Source organism: Aquarana catesbeiana, linkage group LG10, assembly GCF_042186555.1.
Source record: "Aquarana catesbeiana isolate 2022-GZ linkage group LG10, ASM4218655v1, whole genome shotgun sequence".
In the NCBI taxonomy this organism is placed as follows: domain Eukaryota; kingdom Metazoa; phylum Chordata; class Amphibia; order Anura; family Ranidae; genus Aquarana; species Aquarana catesbeiana.
The window spans coordinates 15,871,357-15,890,474 of record NC_133333.1 but is presented as its reverse complement, the minus strand read 5'-3'; the positions used below and the strand labels follow the sequence as shown (position 1 = coordinate 15,890,474).

The following is a 19,118-nucleotide window of genomic DNA, read 5'->3' as shown; positions in this document are numbered from 1 at the left end:
GCTCCCATGCAGTCCGTTGGCAACAGTACTTAAAAGACCCACACCAAAGAACAAAGCGGACCTCTCCTTGCTCCTCATCAGCTGGAATCTCCAACCCCACTATAACTTCAGTCCTCTCAGAGACCTGCACTGAGAGGAATGAAGGTGTAGAGTTAGGTGTCCCAAGCACTTCCGGGCAATCTGCTAGTGGTACACCAACATCCGATTGTAGCAGGCAAATTTCCCTACCCCAGTTGCTAAACTGCCGAAAGAAATTCGTTCCCAGCCATCCACATGCTCAGCGGCTGAATGCTAGTTTGGTTAAATTGCTAGCACTCCAACTGCTGCCTTTTCAGCTGGTAGACTCTGCCCCCTTTCGAGAATTTGTGGAATTTGCGGTACCTCAGTGGCAGGTTCCCAAACGCCAATTTTTTGGCTCTCTACTGACATGTGGAAGGCAATGTCTTGGCCTCGTTGGACAGGGCGGTTAGCGGTAAGGTGCATATTACCGCTGACTCATGGTCCAGCAGGCATGGACAAGGACGTTACCTTTCTTTCACGGCGCACTGGGTAACCCTGCTGGCAGCTGGGAAGGATGCAGGACAGGGTACAGTATTGTTGGAGCTTTTTCCACCACCACGCCTCCGAAATGCTGGTAGTGGTGATTCTGCCACACCTCTCTCCTCCACCCGCTTCTCTTCTTCTTCCTCTATGGCCTCTTCCTGTGCAGATTTGTCCTCGGAACCAGCGGTGCCCTGTAGGCGTTCTAGGGGCTACGCAAGCACTCAGGCAAAAAGATGCCATGCGGTGCTTGTGTTGGTCTACTTAGGGGACAGGAGCCACACTGGGGCAGAGATTCTGTCAGTTCTGCAAGGGCAGGCTCAGAGGTGGTTGACTCCACGCCAGCTTCAGCCAGGAATGGTGGTTTGCGACAATGACACCAACCTCCTCTCTGCTCTCCGACAGGGACACTTCACCCATGTTTCCTGTTTGGCTCACGTCCTTAATTTGGTGGTGCAGCGGTTCTTGTGCAGGTACCCGGGCTTACAGGATCTCCTGAGGCAGGCCAGGAAAGTCTGTGGGCATATCCACCGGTCATATAATGGCAGTGCTCGGCTGGCTGACCTCCAAAAGGAATGCAACCTGCCCAAGAACCACCTGATCTGTGACATGCCCACCAGGTGGAACTCAACGTTGGCAATGCTGCAGTGGCTGCACATGCAGCAGAGGGCCATCAATGAGTACCTGTGCAAGTATGGCACCAGGACAGGGTCAGGGGAACTTGGCTTTTTTTCGCCACGCTAGTGGCTCATGACCAAGGATGCATGCACTGTCCTGTCACCATTTGAGGAGGCCACGAGGATCATGAGCAGTGACAGTGCATACATCAGTGATACTGTCCCTCTTGTCTACCTGTTGGAGCACATGCTGCGTGGAATAATGTACAGGGCACTTGAGGCAGAACAGAGGGAGGAAGAGGAGGACTTTCTTACCTCTCAAGGCCCCCTTTATCCAGACAGTATTCCTGCAGGCCCGCCTATCACACAGGAAGAGGAGGAGGAGCAGGATTGTGTCAGCATGGAGGTGGAGCCTGGCACGCAGCAGCAGCAGCAGTCTTCAAGGGATCATTTCCAGTCCCCAGAAACCCATGGACTTGTACGTGGCTGGCAGGAGGTGGCTGCGGATCAGGTCGTCCTTAGTGACCTAGAGGACTCCGGACTGAATGCCTCAGCAAACCTACACTGCATGGCCTCCCTGATACTGCAAAGCCTGCGAAAGGACCCTCGGATTCGTGGTATCAAGGCGAGGGATTGGTACTGGCTGGCAACCCTTCTTGATCCAAGAAGGGTACAAGGGTAAAGTGGCGAAACTTATCCAGCCATCGCAGAGGGAGCAGAGGATGAAAAATCTTCGGGAGGCCTTGCAGAAAGGTTTGTGCAATGCGTTTCCAGAGCCTGGGAGGGTACAATTTCCTGGTACTCCTGGACAACGTGTTGCTGAGGCTTTGGTCAGTTACAAAAGGAGCGGTGGAGAATGTGGCCGTCTGACCAATGCGTTCAGACAATTTTTTAGTCCGCAGCCCCAAGGTCTGATCGGTTCCAGCAACCATCGCCAGTGTCTGTTGTACATGGTGCAGGAATACCTAGGGACAAGATCAGACTTGGAGACCTTTCCAACCGAAAATCCGCTGGGTTACTGGGTCTTGAGGATGCATCACTGGCCAGAGCTTGCACATTATGCAATTGAGCTACTGGTCTGTCCTGCATCCAGCGTTCTTTCGGAACACACATTCAGTTCTGCTGGAGGTTTTGTAACCGATCACAGAGTGCGCCTGTCCACCGACTCGGTTGATCCGCTCACCTTTATAAAAATGAATCAGTCTTGGATCACCAGCTACCAAGCACCTGATGCTGATGTAACCGATTCATTTTTTTATGAATGTGAGATCCCTTCAAGACTGCCTATGCTGATGCTGAGTGACTATCCTGTTATGCTGAGTGACTATCCTATTCCTCCTCAATGTTCATGTTGATAGCTTCTAAGAATATTTTTGGTTCTGAGCACCACCACCAGTGCCTAAGGCCCATTTTTTCTGCCCTTGTTTAACAGGGGCATGTAATTACAATTATTGATATAATGTTTCACAGCAGGGCCCGTTACAGCGCCACCAAGAGTAACTGTGAGGGCTTACAGTGTTCTGGTACCACCAACACACACCAAAGGCCCACTTTTCCACAGAGTGTATAGGGCAGGCCGTATAGTATATGCAGGCGATCCCCTATTTTCAAACATCCAACTTACAAAGGACTCCTACTTACAAACAGAGGGAGACAACAGGAAGTGAGAGGAAATTTACCCATAGGAAGGAAAATTCCCTGAAAGGCCGCAACATACAGGGATATACAATGTAATACTGACATATAATCACACTTGATGGACTTGAAGGTCTTTTTTCGACCTCACCTACTATGTAACTATATGTAACTGCATGAGGCAGCTCCAGATTGGAGGTGAGCATTGAAGCAAAAACTGCTATTTTTATTTTACTTATTAGTAGGTTATTCCTATAGAATAGAATTAGAACAGGGGTGGGCAATTCATTTTCTCAACCTGTTGAGAAACTAGTACTGTTGTGGAGGGCCAAACCAAAGTTTAGTGTACTAAAAAATATTTTTATTAAACCAGCAGCCTTAGGGTGAACAGCACAGGAGCGGGAAGGTCTGTAAGTACATAAACATATGAAAACATGGTGCGAGGAATAATAGGTACAGCTGTGCAAGAAATAGTTTGCACACTCATGCTTATTAGTAACAATAGTAATTAAATGTCCTCTGCTGATCTGCTGGCCACAATGTTGGTGTAGGGCTGGTGGGTAAAAGCAGCGAGGGAGCTGACAGGCACAGGGTTAATTATTTGAAATGCCGTTCAGAGTGCTGATGTGTCTGACTGACAGGTTCAGGAAGATAACTGGCGGAGCTGCAAGTACTGGAAGGAGAGAGCCTGAGAATGGTACAATGGGGATTTCTGCAGGTTCTGACCTGGAATGAAGAGCAGGTGCACAGCTCCTGGGGCTTGCACCATGGAGGTGCTAACACAGGAAGAACTTGGCCAGGTAGCAGAGTGGTGGAAGAGCATCAGGACATCTCCTAGGCAATCCTCTCCTGCCAGAACCGAACCTTCCCTCTGTATTAATCAGCTTCTCAGGCTCTCTCCTTCCAGTTTTTGCAGACAACTGTTGGCTGACAATCACAGAGCCAGCCCAGGCTGGGAAAAGATTGCGAGCATATGGTCGGGATCCACCCAGATGCCTGGACTGGCCACTCGGCTCAGGCTCTTCAGCGACCTGCTGAGAGCCTGAGCCAGCAGCTCCTGCCCCTTCACAGCCCAGCCCTCCAGTGAGCACGTGGGGTGGGGGCAGAGCAGAGAGACAGTGACTGACAGTCACTAGCTCTCTACTCACAGAGCACTGAGAATTGAGTGATCAGCAGTGTTTGATCGCTCAGTTCTCAGTCTTAGAGCCGGCGAGGGACAGATGCAACATTGGTCCGATGCTGCATCCACCTAGGTAACTATAATCAAAAAAAATGTTTATTTTTTCTGAATTTTTCAGTTTGTTTGCGCCCCCCCAAAAATTTTGAGCACCAGCCGCCACTGGACAGGGGAGCAGAAAGGGTAGAGCATCTGACAATAACTTGTTTTCTGACCGTGCATTTCTTTTCCTTTGACAACTGCTTCCTTTTACATCTTGGATAGCCATCATAAGGGCGGAAAGTGAGGTCAAAATCAGAAATTGTGAGATAAAAAAATAAAATCCTGAAAAATTCAAACTATGCCATTCATATAAAATGTGAACATGATAGGCAAAAGTCCATCATTTGTCTGGGTTGTAGAAAATTCCAGTACCTAACAAAACAAGACTTAACAACCGAGGAATGAAAATTTCATTATCTGACATCAAGGTACAAATATTTGTTTAAATTAGATCACTTTTTAGAAATATAAAAAAAAGATTTTTTTTTTTTACAGTTTTCTTTCTTCTAATATTATTTCATACACCATGTACTTTCTGTGATATGTTTGGTCTTGGTTATTGACCCAGCACACTTGAATTCCTCGATCCTTGCTATATTGTACTATGCTGGAAAAATTCAATAAATATTATTTAAAAAAATATATATATATACAGAACAGTCCTGTAACTTTATGTGTGTTTTTTTTTTTTTAGTTTTAGGAAGAGTTTGAGCATCAATCAACTTTTTTTTATTGCAATCTGTTACTGTTTGGGAAATTTCTCCTTACCTGTTTTTTTTTTTAATTGTCAGACACAACATGAAATTAAGCAATTTCCCCAATGGGGACACAGACACCAATAAAAACAACTTTTCCAATAGAATATATAGAATACAGTAAATTATATATATTCATATACAATGTTACAAGGATTTTTTTTTTTTAACAAAAATGTTGCAAAAAATGGGTGTTAGAACAGAAAGCAAGAACAAATCTCTTTGTAGTCACCAGAATTTGGTTCCCCTCCCCATTGCAAGATTTCTTGTCTATTCCTGATCTGGTGATCAAAATTTGGGATTTTTTTTTTCACTTTCAGTGATAACGTTCACCAGGACAAATACAGAGGGTGGATCTCCTTAACAGAGGCACAGACAGCAATGAGGGGTGTTCTAAGCCCTCTATACTCTATATAAAAGAAAAAAAAAATTGCCTTCAGTTATACTTTGAATTTGTTGACAGCCAGGGAACAGAAGGTTTGAACCTTAGATATTGTCTGACACCTTGCCAAAAGACAGGCACTAAGGAGAAATCTCCCAAATGTGCATACAGACTACAGCAACACACCCAAGAAGGGTACGACCCCCTGCCCATGCTCCAAAATCTGCACACCAATAACAGCAACAAACCCAAGAAGGGTACAACCCCTTGCCAATGCTCCCAAATCGGCACACCGATAACAGCAACAAACCAAAGAAGGGTACAATCCCTTGCCCATGCTCCCAAATCAGAACACCAATAACAGCAACACACCCAAGAAGGGTTCTACCCCTTGCCCATGCTCCCAAATCTGGACACCGACAACAGAAACACACCCAAGAAGGGTTCAACCCCTTGCCCATGCTTCAAAATCTGCACACCAATAACAGCAACACACCCAAGAAGGGTTCAACCCACTGCCCATGCTCCCAAATCTGCACACTGACAAAAGCAACACACCCAAGAAGGGTTCAACCCCCTGCCCATGCTCCCAAATCTGCACACTGACAAAAGCAACACACCCAAGAAGGGTACAACCCCTTGCCCATGCTCCCAAATCGGCACACCGATAACAGCAACAAACCAAAGAAGGGTACAATCCCTTGCCCATGCTCCCAAATCAGAACACCAATAACAGCAACACACCCAAGAAGGGTTCTACCCCTTGCCCATGCTCCCAAATCTGGACACCGACAACAGAAACACACCCAAGAAGGGTTCAACCCCTTGCCCATGCTTCAAAATCTGCACACCAATAACAGCAACACACCCAAGAAGGGTTCAACCCACTGCCCATGCTCCCAAATCTGCACACTGACAAAAGCAACACACCCAAGAAGGGTTCAACCCCCTGCCCATGCTCCCAAATCTGCACACTGACAAAAGCAACACACCCAAGAAGGGTACAACCCCTTGCCCATGCTCCCAAATCTGGACACCGACAACAGAAACACACCCAAGAAGGGTACAACCCCTTGTCCATGCTCCCAAATCTGCATACCGATAACAGCAACAAACCCAAGAAGGGTACAACTCCTTGCCCATGCTCCCAAATTGGCACACCGACAACAGCAACTCACCCAAGAAGTGTACACCCCCTTGCCCATGCTCCCAAATCTGCATACCGATAACAGCAACAAACCCAAGAAGGGTACAACTCCTTGCCTATGCTCCCAAATTGGCACACCGACAACAGAAACACACCCAAGAAGGGTACAACCCCTTGCCCAAGCTCCCAAATCGGCATACCAACAACAGAAACACACCCAAGAAGTGTACACCCCCTTGTCCATGCTCCCAAATCTGCACACCGTTAACAGCAACAAACCCAAGAAGGGTACAACCCCTTGCCAATGCTCCCAAATCTGCACACCAACAACAGCAACAGACTCAAGAAGGGTACAACCCCTTGCCCTTGCTCCCAAATCGGCACACCGACAACAGCAACTCACCCAAGAAAGGAACAACCCCTTGCTCATGCTGCCAAATCTGCACATTGACAACAGCAACAAACCCAAGAGGGGTACTATCCCTTGCCCATGCTATCCAATGTTAAAAAAAAAAAAAAAAAAAAAAGCTTCTAGCCGGAGTTTTAAGCAGAAACACACCACCATGGAGGGATTAACAAGAGCAAATGCGTAATTTAAAAATCGGTTAGATGCTTCCCTTTTAACAAATGTCATCAAAAGTCATTATTTATAAAGTTTCATTCTAGTTTTAAGGAAGTATTTTTCTCCGAACATTAAAATCAAACACAAATAAGCTGTTCTTTTGCAATCCACTTTCCTTTTAGAAATTTGAGCATCCTACCTGAGCTTCATGTCCTGCACATCCGAAGATAATCGCACTACAATCTGTCTCAGCAGCCTCTCTTATATATATATAAGTATCATGCTACTCCTGTTTCTCTTCATTCCTTTTCACTATTCTCATTGGTCCGTTACAAGTAACATGACGAGATACGACACGGTTGGATGACTTCTTCCTTCTAGGAATGTAAATGTCAAAGAGCTTTAATGTGCTTTTGCACGCTAACTATTTAAAAAGGAAGTAAACCCCGTAACTTTTTTCTTTTTTAAAAAATATATAAATGCTGTAAATGATTGCTAAACCACACACATTTAAATTTCTCAAAAACGAGGTTTGCAAATACATTATTTTGCATTTTTATTATTTGGTGTCTGCCGGGTATTGGCCGCGCCATTCTTACTCCTGTATGTTGAATCGTTTGTGGACGTAATTTCCGCCCTTACTTCGTTTCCCTGTCCAAATCTCGCGCAATGCGCCATAGCGTCGAAACCAAGCCTCTAGCTCGATTGCCGTTACTACGGCAACAGAGCTAAGACAATGATGACGGCAAATCACTTGCAAGGCGCTATTGCGAGGCTTCCCTCTGTGCCGTCCTCAGTGTAAGATAATGACCCGGCATGCAGAGGAGACAGAAACGGCACACATTGTGTGCCGTTAAGCGATATACGCAATGCGCAAGCGCGGCTGACGTCACTGCACATTGAAGGACGATTTCTATTGCAACAAAAACAGCGAGTGAACTTTCACAGGCAGCAATCAGCTGCCTGTGCTATATACATTACAAAGAGCAAAAGTTGTAGTGGAGTGCTTACAACCACTTTAAAAATATTTCAAAATAATCAGTAATGTTTTCGTACCCCTGTTGTTACCAATGTATGTTTGTATTGTGCATTGTCATGTATAACTTTGTGGGTTGAGTACAACCTGCATAGATCTTTCCTCTGAAATAATAAACAGCAATTCATATTATGTGTGAGACTTTTATAGAGGCATTTTTTTTTTCTACATGCAGTCTTTGAAAGTATCATCAATGATAATTGCAAAGCAAAAAAATGACTAAATGTATTAAATGGAAACGATAATGATATGTATTTGTTTTTATTTATTTATTTTTAATTTTTTTAAAAAGAAGAAAAAAAAGTTTTCATTTTTTATTGAAGGAGTTGTTTTTTTTTTTTTTTTTTAACCTGTTGTTTTATATTTTTTCTTTGATCTTTGTCTTAAAAATAGCCTTTAATATTTGGCAAATCTTCTTTGCCATTTTCTTTTCTCCTGTACTCCGAGATGTATTTTTTTGACTGTCCCTTTAGTTCCCTTGCCCAAGGTACAATCATTTATTGTATTGTAATGCATTTTATATTGTAATGCATTTTGTAATGCATTTTATTGTAATGCATTTTAAGAGCATTTTTGGTAAGAAAAAAGGAAAAGAAAAACCTTCATATTTTACAAAAAAAAAAAAAAATTGTATGAATACAAAACACTTTGTCAAACGTGATTTTCAAAAAATATTTTTCTAATTGCATAAACATGTTTAAATTCAAAATTACATGAAACAAATAAGGGGCTGTAACAGAAGTAGCCAAGTTCAACACCAATTTACATTCAACATACTCTAAAAAATGATATTTTTTAACTTACCCTATAATCCCTTGTAGAATATACTGTATATTGATGATTTTTTTGAAGTTACAAAATTTGGAACTTGGTAAGAACCAGTTTTATATTCACTGTTTAATCCAGCCTTAAAAAAAGTAAAAAAATAATAATAATAAATGGAAATGATAATGATATGTATTTTTTTATTTTTTAAATTTAAAAAGAAAAAAAATCTTTTCATTTTTTTTATTTTACAGAGTTTTTTTTTTTAAACTGTTGTTTTATATCTTTTCTATGATCTTTGTCTTAAAAATAGCCTTTAATATTTAGCAAATCTTCTTTGCCATTTTCTTTTCTCCTGTACTCCGAGATGTACACTGTTTAATCCAGCCTTAAAAAAAAAATAAAAAAATGAATATGGGTTATTTTCTGTATTCAATGGTCGATTTACTAAAAACTTTTCATGCAACAAAACAAATGTATTTGGTAAAAAGTTGGAAACTTTACAGTATGATTGATGGAAGTAGCTTTCTTAAACTGAATGTTTAAAAATATGATTCTAACAAGTGCTCATCCTCTTAAACTGCCGATAAATCCCATGTTTGATTGACAATCTCTCTGTAACTGAAACTCTGCATCCTCCTATCTGAGCAAATCAGATCGGGAGGGGGATGAGTAACTCTAGAAAGCTACTTGCCCTGGGGGCACTGCTACGTGCTTGCTCCCAAGCCACTGCTAGACATGTGCAGAAGGAAAAAAATTGTTTTGTTTAGATTTGTTAGTTACATTAGTTTGTATAGTTAAATTAGTTCAATTCGTTTTTGGAATTCGTTTTGTTTATTCAAATTCAAATCCTCGAATTTCATTTGGATTCCATTCGAAATCAAATTTATTGTATTCGAAATTTGAATTTTGGAAGATGGTTAAATGCTTTCTATTCCATTCTATTCTATTATTTTATTTTTATTCTCTTATATTCTTTTCTATTCTATTCTTTTCTTTTCTATTCTATTCTAAATAAAATGTATTCTGTTTCGAAATTTGAATTTCGGAAAACGGTTATATTATTATATTATTTCTGTTTTATTATTTTCTATTGTTTATTCTATTCTATTATTTTCTATTCTATTCAATTAGCATTTGAATTTATTCTATTCGAAATTCGAATTTTAGAAGATGGCTTTATTCTTTCTATTTTATTTTATTTTCTATTCTATTCTTTTATTTTCTATTCTATTTTTATTCTGTTCTTTAATTTTCTATTCTATTTTGTTCTGTTTTCTCTATTCTTTTATTTTCTATTCTATCCCTTTTTTTTTTTATTCATTTTTTTTCTATTCTTTTATTTTCTTTTCTGTTTTACTCTATTATATTATATTCTTTTATTTTCTATTCTATTCTATTTTTTTCAATTCTATTCCTTTACGTTCTATTCTATTTTATTCTCTTCAGAAATTCAAATTTGATTTTAAAACTATTAAATTTGATTTAAAAAGATATTCGAATTTGATTTGAAAAATATTTGAATTCGAATTTTGTCCGAAATTTTGATTCATTATTTCTGATTAGTTACTATTGTAATATGCAAATTCGGTTACAAGTCCGAATAACGGAAAATTTATCCGAATTTCAATTCGGAAATAAATGAACCCCACATGTACAGCTGCTGCTTTATGCGTCCATAAGACACATAGGGGTTGATTTACTAAAGGGAAAAAGACTGTGCACTTTGCAAAGTGCAGTTGCCCTCTTCAAGAGCAGTTGCTCCAGAGCTTGGTAAATGAGCAGAAGCTCTGCTGACTTCTATCATCCAATCATGTGCAAGCAAAAATGCTGTTTTTTAATTTTTCTTGCATGGGATTGGGTACTCTTTGCAAAGTGAAGCCTTAGCTCATTTACTAAGCTCTTGAGCAATTGCACAGAGCAATGGCACTCTGAAAGTGCACAGTTTTTTTGCCTTTAGTAAATAAACCCCATAGAGCGGCGGCTGCCCCCCCCCCACTCTCTTCTCATTGGCTCACTGGCTGTGATTGACAGCAGTGGGAGCCAATGAGCTCCTGCTGCTGTCTCGGCCAATGATGAAGGAGAGTCCCCATCCAGCCAAGGCTATCGTGAACATCGTTGGATCAGAGGGGAGTCTTTAAGATCACACAATGTATGCCGCAAGTTTAGAAAATCAATCAAATTGTTTTTGGTTTCCAACCTTCCCAGTGTAATTTTCATATCATTTGTAATATTGTTTTTTATTGCTGACCTGAGTTTTCTTAGGTTGTCGTTATTGTCAAAGCATCTAATGACGCACCTTGAAAAAACAAATATGACCTCACTGGTTATTTTTACAGATGTATTTTGTCTCAGCTCACCAAAAAAAAAAAAAAAAAATAGACAAAGCTATTGTTATGCATTTCTTCAAGACATTCTTGAAATAAGCTGAATATGTAAACTTGCATTGTTCTCACAGGTTCCTATGTCATTTTTCAGGGCTTAGAGCCAGGGTCTCCAAACTTTCAAAAGTTTGTCCTTCAAGCTTTGAGGGAGGGGGGCAGATTGTGGGCAGTGAAAAAAAAAAAGCCCCGGCATCAGTGGGCATATGGGAGGAATAGTGCCCCATCATTGGTTTCAATGGGAGGAATAGTGCCCCATTTTGGTATTAACCACTTCAATACCGGGCCCATTCTGGCACTTCTCTCCTACATGTAAAATTCATAATTTTTTTAGCTAGAAAATTACTCAGAACCCCCAAACATTATATATGTCTTTTTAGCAGACACCCTAAGGAATAAAATGGCGGTCATTGCAACTTTATATCTTGCACGGTATTTGCGTATTCATTTTTCAAACGCCTTTTTTTTGGAAAAAAAAACGGTTTCATGAATTAAAAAATAGCAAAACAGTAAAGTTAGCCCATTTTTTTTGTATAATGTGAAAGATGATGTTACGCCGAGTAAATAGATACCTAACATGTCACGCTTTAAAAATGGGCACGCTCGTGGAATGGCGCCAAACATCGGTACTTAAAAATCTCAATAGGCGACGCTTTGAATTTTTGAATTTTTACAGGTTACCAGTTTAGAGTTACAGAGGAGGTCTAGTGCTAGAATATTAGTATTATTCTACACAATTTTTTTTATTGTGCATTAAAAAAAAATAAAATTAGACATGCTATCTGCCAATAGAACTTAACCAAAAAGTGCATTCTATGCATCCAAAAATATAGAAAATATACCAAATCAAATCATTAGTCAACCAAAAAAATAATGTCAAAGAAATGGCCAATAATAAATAACACGTTGCCTTCTCCAATTCCGCAACATGGCTGGTTGAGGAACGGGCGTTCAGAAATGAACTGAAAAGCGCCAAATGAAAAGCGCCAAATGAAAAACGCGAAAAAAAAAGCGCAAATCAACACTCACCAAACTTCTACGAACACGAAATTAGTAGAAGGAGCCCAAAGGGTGGCACTAAGGAGCTGAAAAACAGCGTAGTACGTCTAGTACGTCACTACGTTCGTGATTGTCGGCCAACATTTGTGTGGCCGTGTGTATGCAAGACAAGTTTGGGCCAACGCCCTTCGGACAAAATTCCACGGTTTTGTTGTGGCCAACAATCTGATCGTGTGTACGAGGCATTACAGTGTAACCAAGTAACCGACCCGGGAGCTTTGGTATTGAAAAAAGCTGGGTGACAGTGGAAACCCTAGAGAGAGGGCTCTACACGACACATTGTTGACACCCCCCTTTAATACCTCAGAACAAGTATCGCCCGAGAATTAAGTATGCAGATGTCTATTGAAGATCTGTTTAAACATGTTAAATTCACTGCTGAAGGGGGTAGACAGTGTTAATTGATTACTTATTTTGTTCCTACTGTTTTTCCTCACTCTAATTTTTAGTTCAGATCTACTTTTATGTCTGGCTATTGTGAGTACTCTGTCGAGCATCCACCTGGGATACCCCCGCTGTAAAAACCTCCCTTATAGAGACCTTGCCTCCCTTTCGAATTGGGAGAAAGAAAAAAGTCCTGGACGGCCGCACACCGCTAAGGGCATCTTTATGAATAAAGTAAATTAAAGTCCAATACAATCACTTCATATGCAGGAGAAACAGGGAAAAACAGCTGACGCGTTTCACACCATGTGGTGGTGCTTAAACATAGCTATGATTAGTCACCACCACATGGTGTGAAACTCATCAGCTGTTTTTCCCTTCCTTCCAAATTTGTGCAGAGCCAGCACCTCCGAGTTCATCATAGGGTGGGTTTTCCTAAAGGTTTGATGCTTTTGGAGCAGCAATTTCTCTTCCCTTTCGAATTGGTCATTGTCACTGCAAATGCGCCTCACACGTAAAAATTGGCCAACAAGGATGCCCCTGATAGTGTGTCTTGGGTGGCCAGACTGGGCAAGTAAGAGAGAATTACCTGAGAGCGGTTTCCTGTAGAGGGTGCAGGTTTTTTTTTCAGCTGGAACTTGTCGGTGTTCTGCCGAGAAAATTCCCCTCGGCGGATAAGGACCCCCCCTCTACTGCGCAGGCGCAGCGCTTGCGCAGTGGGAACAACAAGGAAGCCGCCGAAAAGAGCCTGAAGAGAACACTATTTTAATAGTGTTCGAGCTGCGCTCGCCACGCTTCGGGCACGGCCTTGCGGCGCTCGGCATATTATTATTCTAACTCTATGTCCACTTAGATGGTGGGGCTTTAACGTAGACATAGGGTAGAATGTAGTGCGCAGGCGCTGTGTACAGCTGACTCAGGTGTTCAGCTTCGGCTCTTTTCGGCGGCTCCCTTGTTGTTCCTAATGAGCAAGCGCTGGGGGGGGGGTCTCTATCTGCCGGGGGAACTTTCTCGGCAAGACACCGAAACTGCGTTCCGGAACCTCTGGCAGCCCTCTCCTTTCCGACTTGACATGTAAACTCATAGCCAGTAAAGGAAGTTTTCCTGCACAGCTCACTTCCTCTACTGGCTTTTCTGTGTTAGCTATGGGCACTCAGTGCTGCAGCCCTCGAGGCTCGAGCCCTTGTGCACGCTTCTGCTACTGAGACATTGTAGCATGGAGCCGATGAGCTCTGAAACTCCTCCTCGGTTCTTTGCTACAGCAGGCAGAGATCTCTGTACTCTGCTGAAAAAAAAAAAAAGCCTGTGCATACCAGAGAGACCGGTGGCCTTCGGTAGAGGTGAGGGATTACCAAAGCCTGAAGTTGTGCAGAGAAGTGCACTGTAAAGGTGTGGGGGAAGGGGGAATATGTGCTGAGAGAAGACAGGGTAGCAATTTGTGCAGAGAGAACAGTGAAAGGGGGGTTAGCAGAGAGGAGAGATGGGGGGATGTGTGCAGAGAGATGGGGGGATTTGTGTGCAGAGAGGGGATCTGGGGGGACGTGTGCAGAGAGGGGATGTGGGGGGATGTGTGCACGGGGGCATCTAGGGGTATTTGTGTGCAGAGAGGGGATCTGGGGGGGATGTGTGCAGAGAGGGGATCTGGGGGGATGTGTGCAGAGAGGGGATCTGGGGGGATGTGTGCACAGAGGGGATCTGGGGGGATGTGTGCAGAGAGGGGATCTGGGGGGATATTGGCAGAGAGGAGAGATGGGGGGGGATTGTGTGCAGAGAGGGGATCTGGGGGGATTTGTGTGCAGAGAGGGGATCTGGGGGGATGTGTGCAGAGAGGGGATCTGGGGGGATGTGTGCAGAGAGGGGATCTGGGGGGGATGTGTGCAGAGAGGGGATCTGGGGGGATGTGTGCAGAGAGGGGATCTGGGGGGGATGTGTGCAGAGAGGGGATCTGGGGGGATGTGTGCAGAGAGGGGATCTGGGGGGATGTGTGCAGAGAGGGATCTGGGGGGATGTGTGCAGAGAGGGGATCTGGGGGGATGTGTACAGAGAGGGGATCTGGGGGATTTGTGTGCAGAGAGGGGATCTGGGGGGGATGTGTGCAGAGAGGGGATCTGGGGGGATGTGTGCAGAGAGGGGATCTGGGGGGATGTGTACAGAGAGGGGATCTGGGGGATTTGTGTGCAGAGAGGGGATCTGGGGGGGATGTGTGCAGAGTGGAGATCTGGGGGGATGTGTGCAGAGAGGGGATCTGGGGGGATTTGTGTGCAGAGAGGGGATCTGGGGGGATTTGTGTGCAGAGAGGGGATTTGAGGGGGATGTGTGCAGAGAGGGGATCTGGGGGGATTTGTGTGCAGAGAGGGGATTTGAGGGGGATGTGTGCAGAGTGGGGATCTGGGGGGGATGTGTGCAGAGAGGGGATCTAGGGGGATTTGTGTACAGAGAAGGGATCTGGGGGGGATGTGTGCAGAGTGGGGATCTAGGGGGATTTGTGTGCAGAAACGGAATCTGGGGGGGATGTGTGCAGAGTGGGGATCTGGGGGGGATGTGTGCAGAGAGGGGATCTGGGGGGATGTGTGCAGAGAGGGGATCTGGGGGGGATGTGTGCAGAGTGGGGATCTGGGGGGGATGTGTGCAGAGAGGGGATCTGGGGGGATGTGTGTGCAGAGAGGGGATCTGGGGGGATTTGTTTGCAGAGAGGGGATCTGGGGGGATTTGTGCAGAAAGGTGATCTGGGGGGATGTGTGCAGAGAAGGGATCTGAGGGGAATTTGTGCATGGAGGAGAGCTGGGGGGATGTGTGCAGAGAGGGGATCTAGGGAGGATGTGTGCAGAGAGGGGTTCTGGGGGGATGTGTGCAGAGATGGGATCTGGGGGGGGGATTTGTACATGGAGGAGAGCTGGGGGAATGTGTGCAGAGAGGGGATCTGGGGGGGGGGGATTTGTACATGGAGGAGAGCTGGGGGGGATGTGTGCAGAGAGGGGATCTGGGGGGGATTTGTACATGGAGGAGAGCGGGGGTGTGTGTGCAGAGATGGGATCTGGGGGATGTGTGCAGAGAGAGGATCTGGGGGGGATTTGTACATGGAGGAGAGCTGGGGGATGTGTGCAGAGAGGGGATCTTGGGGGATTTGTACATGGAGGAGAGCAGGAGTGTGTGTGCAGAGATGGGATCTGGGGGGATGTGTGCAGAGAGAGGATCTGGGGGGGGGGGGATTTGTACATGGAGGAGAGCGGGGGGATGTGTGCAGAAAGGGGATTTGTACATGGAGGAGAGCTGGGGGGATGTGTGCAGGAGGAGAACTGGGAAAGTGTGGATGGGGGGGTGGATTTGTGCAGAGAGGGAGAGAAGAACTGGGAAGGGGGAGCTCTGTGCAGAGGGGAGAGCTGCAGAAGGCAGGTTGTGCAAAGTGAGAGCTGTGGAGGGTGGGGCAGGTTGTGCAGAGGTGAGAGCCATGGGGGAAGCTGGGGGTGCAGAAGTGGAACATGGGGGGTGGCAAAGGTGAGAGCTGTGGATTAAGGTGAGCTTTAGATGGGGGTGCAGAGATAATATGTGGATGGGGGTGCAGAGGTGAGTTTAGTAATATGTGGACTGGGGGTGTAAGCTGTGGTTATAGGGGTGCAGAAGTGAGATGTTGATGGGGGGCCAAAGGTGAGCTTTGGAAGAGGGGACACAGAGATAGGATATTTGAAGGAAGGGGGATTTTTGCTTGGGGAAGACCAGGGATGGGGGACAGTAACACATGCAGAGTTCAGTGAGCAAGAGTATGTAATGCATGGCTGTGTGTCACATATTAAAGGCCTCGGGATGGTCCTACTGCATGTTGTATTCTGTACAATGGGTTTTGCATTATATACTCCTGAGCCCTGCTTTCTGTATGCTGGTCTGCATATTACATAAGTTTTACCACTGCACTCTGTGTGATACCCTCTGTTACCTATTCCTGACCCCTGCATTCTGTACACTATATGCTGCATATACCTGAGCACAGGGGATGCTTTGGATTGAATGTAAGTACTGTCCTTTTTGCTGATTTTTTTTCTGTGCCTTGTATGATACTCACGTCTCACCACTGCACAATACACATTCCTGAACAACGTGCCTTGTGTGATATGCAGTTCTAATCCTTAACTTATTACAGTTATTTGATGCCGCAGTACTTCTCCCCTCTAAACAAGGTGTGGCTGGTGTGGCTGGGGGCGGAGTTTGGGCGTGGTTGGGGGCGGGAAGTTGAGTGGGGAGAGTGAGTTCCTGCACCTATTCTCTGAGAAAAAAATCCCTGAGAAAGTCTGCCACAGACTTTAGAAGAACAACTTAACTGTACGATCCTCTGCCACAGGACGTAGTAGTTTTAGATGAATAACAACACAGTACCAGAACCTTTAAGCCGACCCGGCAGTACTTGTGTGATAGGTTAGATTAAGATGCGTCCTCAAATCGAGTCACTAGGCCCCCCTTGAGACACCAGCATTCCGCTCGATCCTCTCCAAAGACGGGTCCGCCCCTGGGTCTTCTAAATTGTCCGGCTTCTTCCCGCAGGACAGACAGCACAGGACCATCCCCGTAGTAGTAGGCCCCAGACAGGCTTCTGGGCCTACCTGCACGGCTGCAGCATCGCAACCCTCCGGCGTGGAGGGCCACGAAGTAAAACTTCCCATCACATACCTTTAGGCCAGGAGGGCCAGCAGGTGAAAGAGAAAGAAAAATGGCGTCTGCCCCTTAAGTACCTACTCCCAGAAGGCACAGCAGCGGACCACCTCTGCCGAGTTGCCCCTGAGAAAGAAGAGCACTCAATATACTTCAGCTTGTTGCTTTCCAACACTGACCTATAGTGACAACGACACCCACAGGCAACAGTGCGGAACTGCACGCAACACAGCCAATGCTGGAACAGAGGCTAATTTAGCCCTAGATTAAATTTGTACAGCACAGATAACCCACTAAATTTACATATAAGCGGTAGATTAGAAATCTACCAGCGCTACATGTGTTTTTTGGCAAATGATAAAACGTGGGGAGGACGGGACATTCTGCATACTAGAGACACTGCCTCCTTTGTGTTAAATAAACCTAGTCCTGTACCCCTACGTATCAATTCCACAAGCACACCTCTAAACTTTTTAGTGGGGTCCCCACTTAATGTGTCATATGTAGACCGTTTAGACAGCTGTCTGTATTGCTCTGTGTTTAGAATCACGATTAACCCACCTTTGTCTGAATTACGGATGGTAATGGTATTGTCTTCACTCAGGTTTTTAAGAGCCAGCCTTTCCTCCCTCGTGATGTTATCATACCATACTGTCTCACCCTGCTGTGTCTGGTGTGCTAGGGCCGTCAGATCCCGTTCAATATTTCTTTAAAACTTTCACTTTCTTTGAAACTATCACTTTCAGCTGCCAACTCTTCTAAATCTCTAATAGCACAAAATAGCAAAATAGCACATGGAGAAAATTCATCATCTGCCGGTACAACATCAACAGGTGCAGATATAGACTGTCATCTACTGAATGATAATGTCTTTTTATTGTAAGGTTCCTCACAAACTTATTAATGTCCACAATTGTATCAAATAGATTGAAGTGTCTCTGGGGACAAAAGTTTAGTCCTTTAGATAAAAGGGATACTTCTCCATCTGTAAGTTCTCTGTCAGAAAGATTAAGCACATTAGAAAGGTCTGTTACAACCTGCGAGCTTGGCGCCCGGGGATGGATATTTCAACTGTTCCCACATTTCCTCCACCCCCCGCGGTGCGTCCTCCTGTGTTCCTCTGGCTGCCCCTGTTAATTTCATGTTTGGTGAGCATTGATTCCGAGCATGCGTGTTTGTACTTTCGACTTTTGTGTGACGGATTTGTGTACTGACCATACGAAAATCTGACATCAAACCGTTGTCCGCCGAAAATTTACTAGCCTGTCATCCAAATTTGTTGGCCGAAAGTTGGACAACAATTGTCAAAAGGAGCTTACTAACGGTGAGATTTTAGGACAACAGTCTGTCAACAGAAAACCCCCTGCCAACAATCGTACTATGTGTACGAGGCATAAGTCCGTAGGGTTCAATATTGGGTTGGCCCACTCTTTGCAGCTTTAAGAGCTTCAACTGGTGGTGAAAGGGGGATTATGGTGTGGGGTTGTTTTTCAGGGGTTGGGCTTGGCCCCTTAGTTCCAGTAAAGGGAACTCTTACAGCGTCAACATACCAAGACATTTTGGACAATTTCATGCCCCCAACAGTTTGGGGATGGTCCCTTCCTGTTCCAACATGACTGCTCACCATTGTACAAAGCAAGGTCCATAAAGACATGGATGAGCGAGTTTGGGGTGGAGGAACTTGAATGGCCTGCACAGAGTCCTGACCTGACCTAGAACACCTTTGGGATGAATTAGAGCAGAGATTGCGAAGCAGGCCTTTTCCTCCAACATCAGTGCCTGACCTCACAAATGCGCTTCTGGAAGAATGGTCAAACATTCCCATAGACACACTCCTAAACCTTGTGGACGGCCTTCCCAGAAGAGTTGAAGCTGTTATAGCTGCAAAGGGTGGGCCAACTCAATATTGAACCCTACAGACTAAGACTGGGATGCCATTAAAGTTCATGTGCGTGTACAATGTCTTGGCAGTCAAGAATAGACAGAATCTATGAA

The 19,118-nt window shown here is 44.5% G+C and overlaps 1 protein-coding gene across 2 annotated transcripts in view; it reads right to left on the bottom strand.

Annotated features, from left to right (window-relative positions):
• LOC141110379 (sushi, nidogen and EGF-like domain-containing protein 1) overlaps window positions 1–7,124 on the bottom strand; it is a 30,924-nt gene extending 23,800 nt beyond the window's left edge. For both annotated transcript variants that reach the window (XM_073601698.1, XM_073601697.1), the window contains exon 1: window positions 7,057–7,124. The gene's annotated coding sequence lies outside the window, so the exon portion shown is untranslated. The remainder of the gene's footprint in view (window positions 1–7,056) is intronic.
• Between the last annotated feature and the right edge of the window lie 11,994 nt (window positions 7,125–19,118).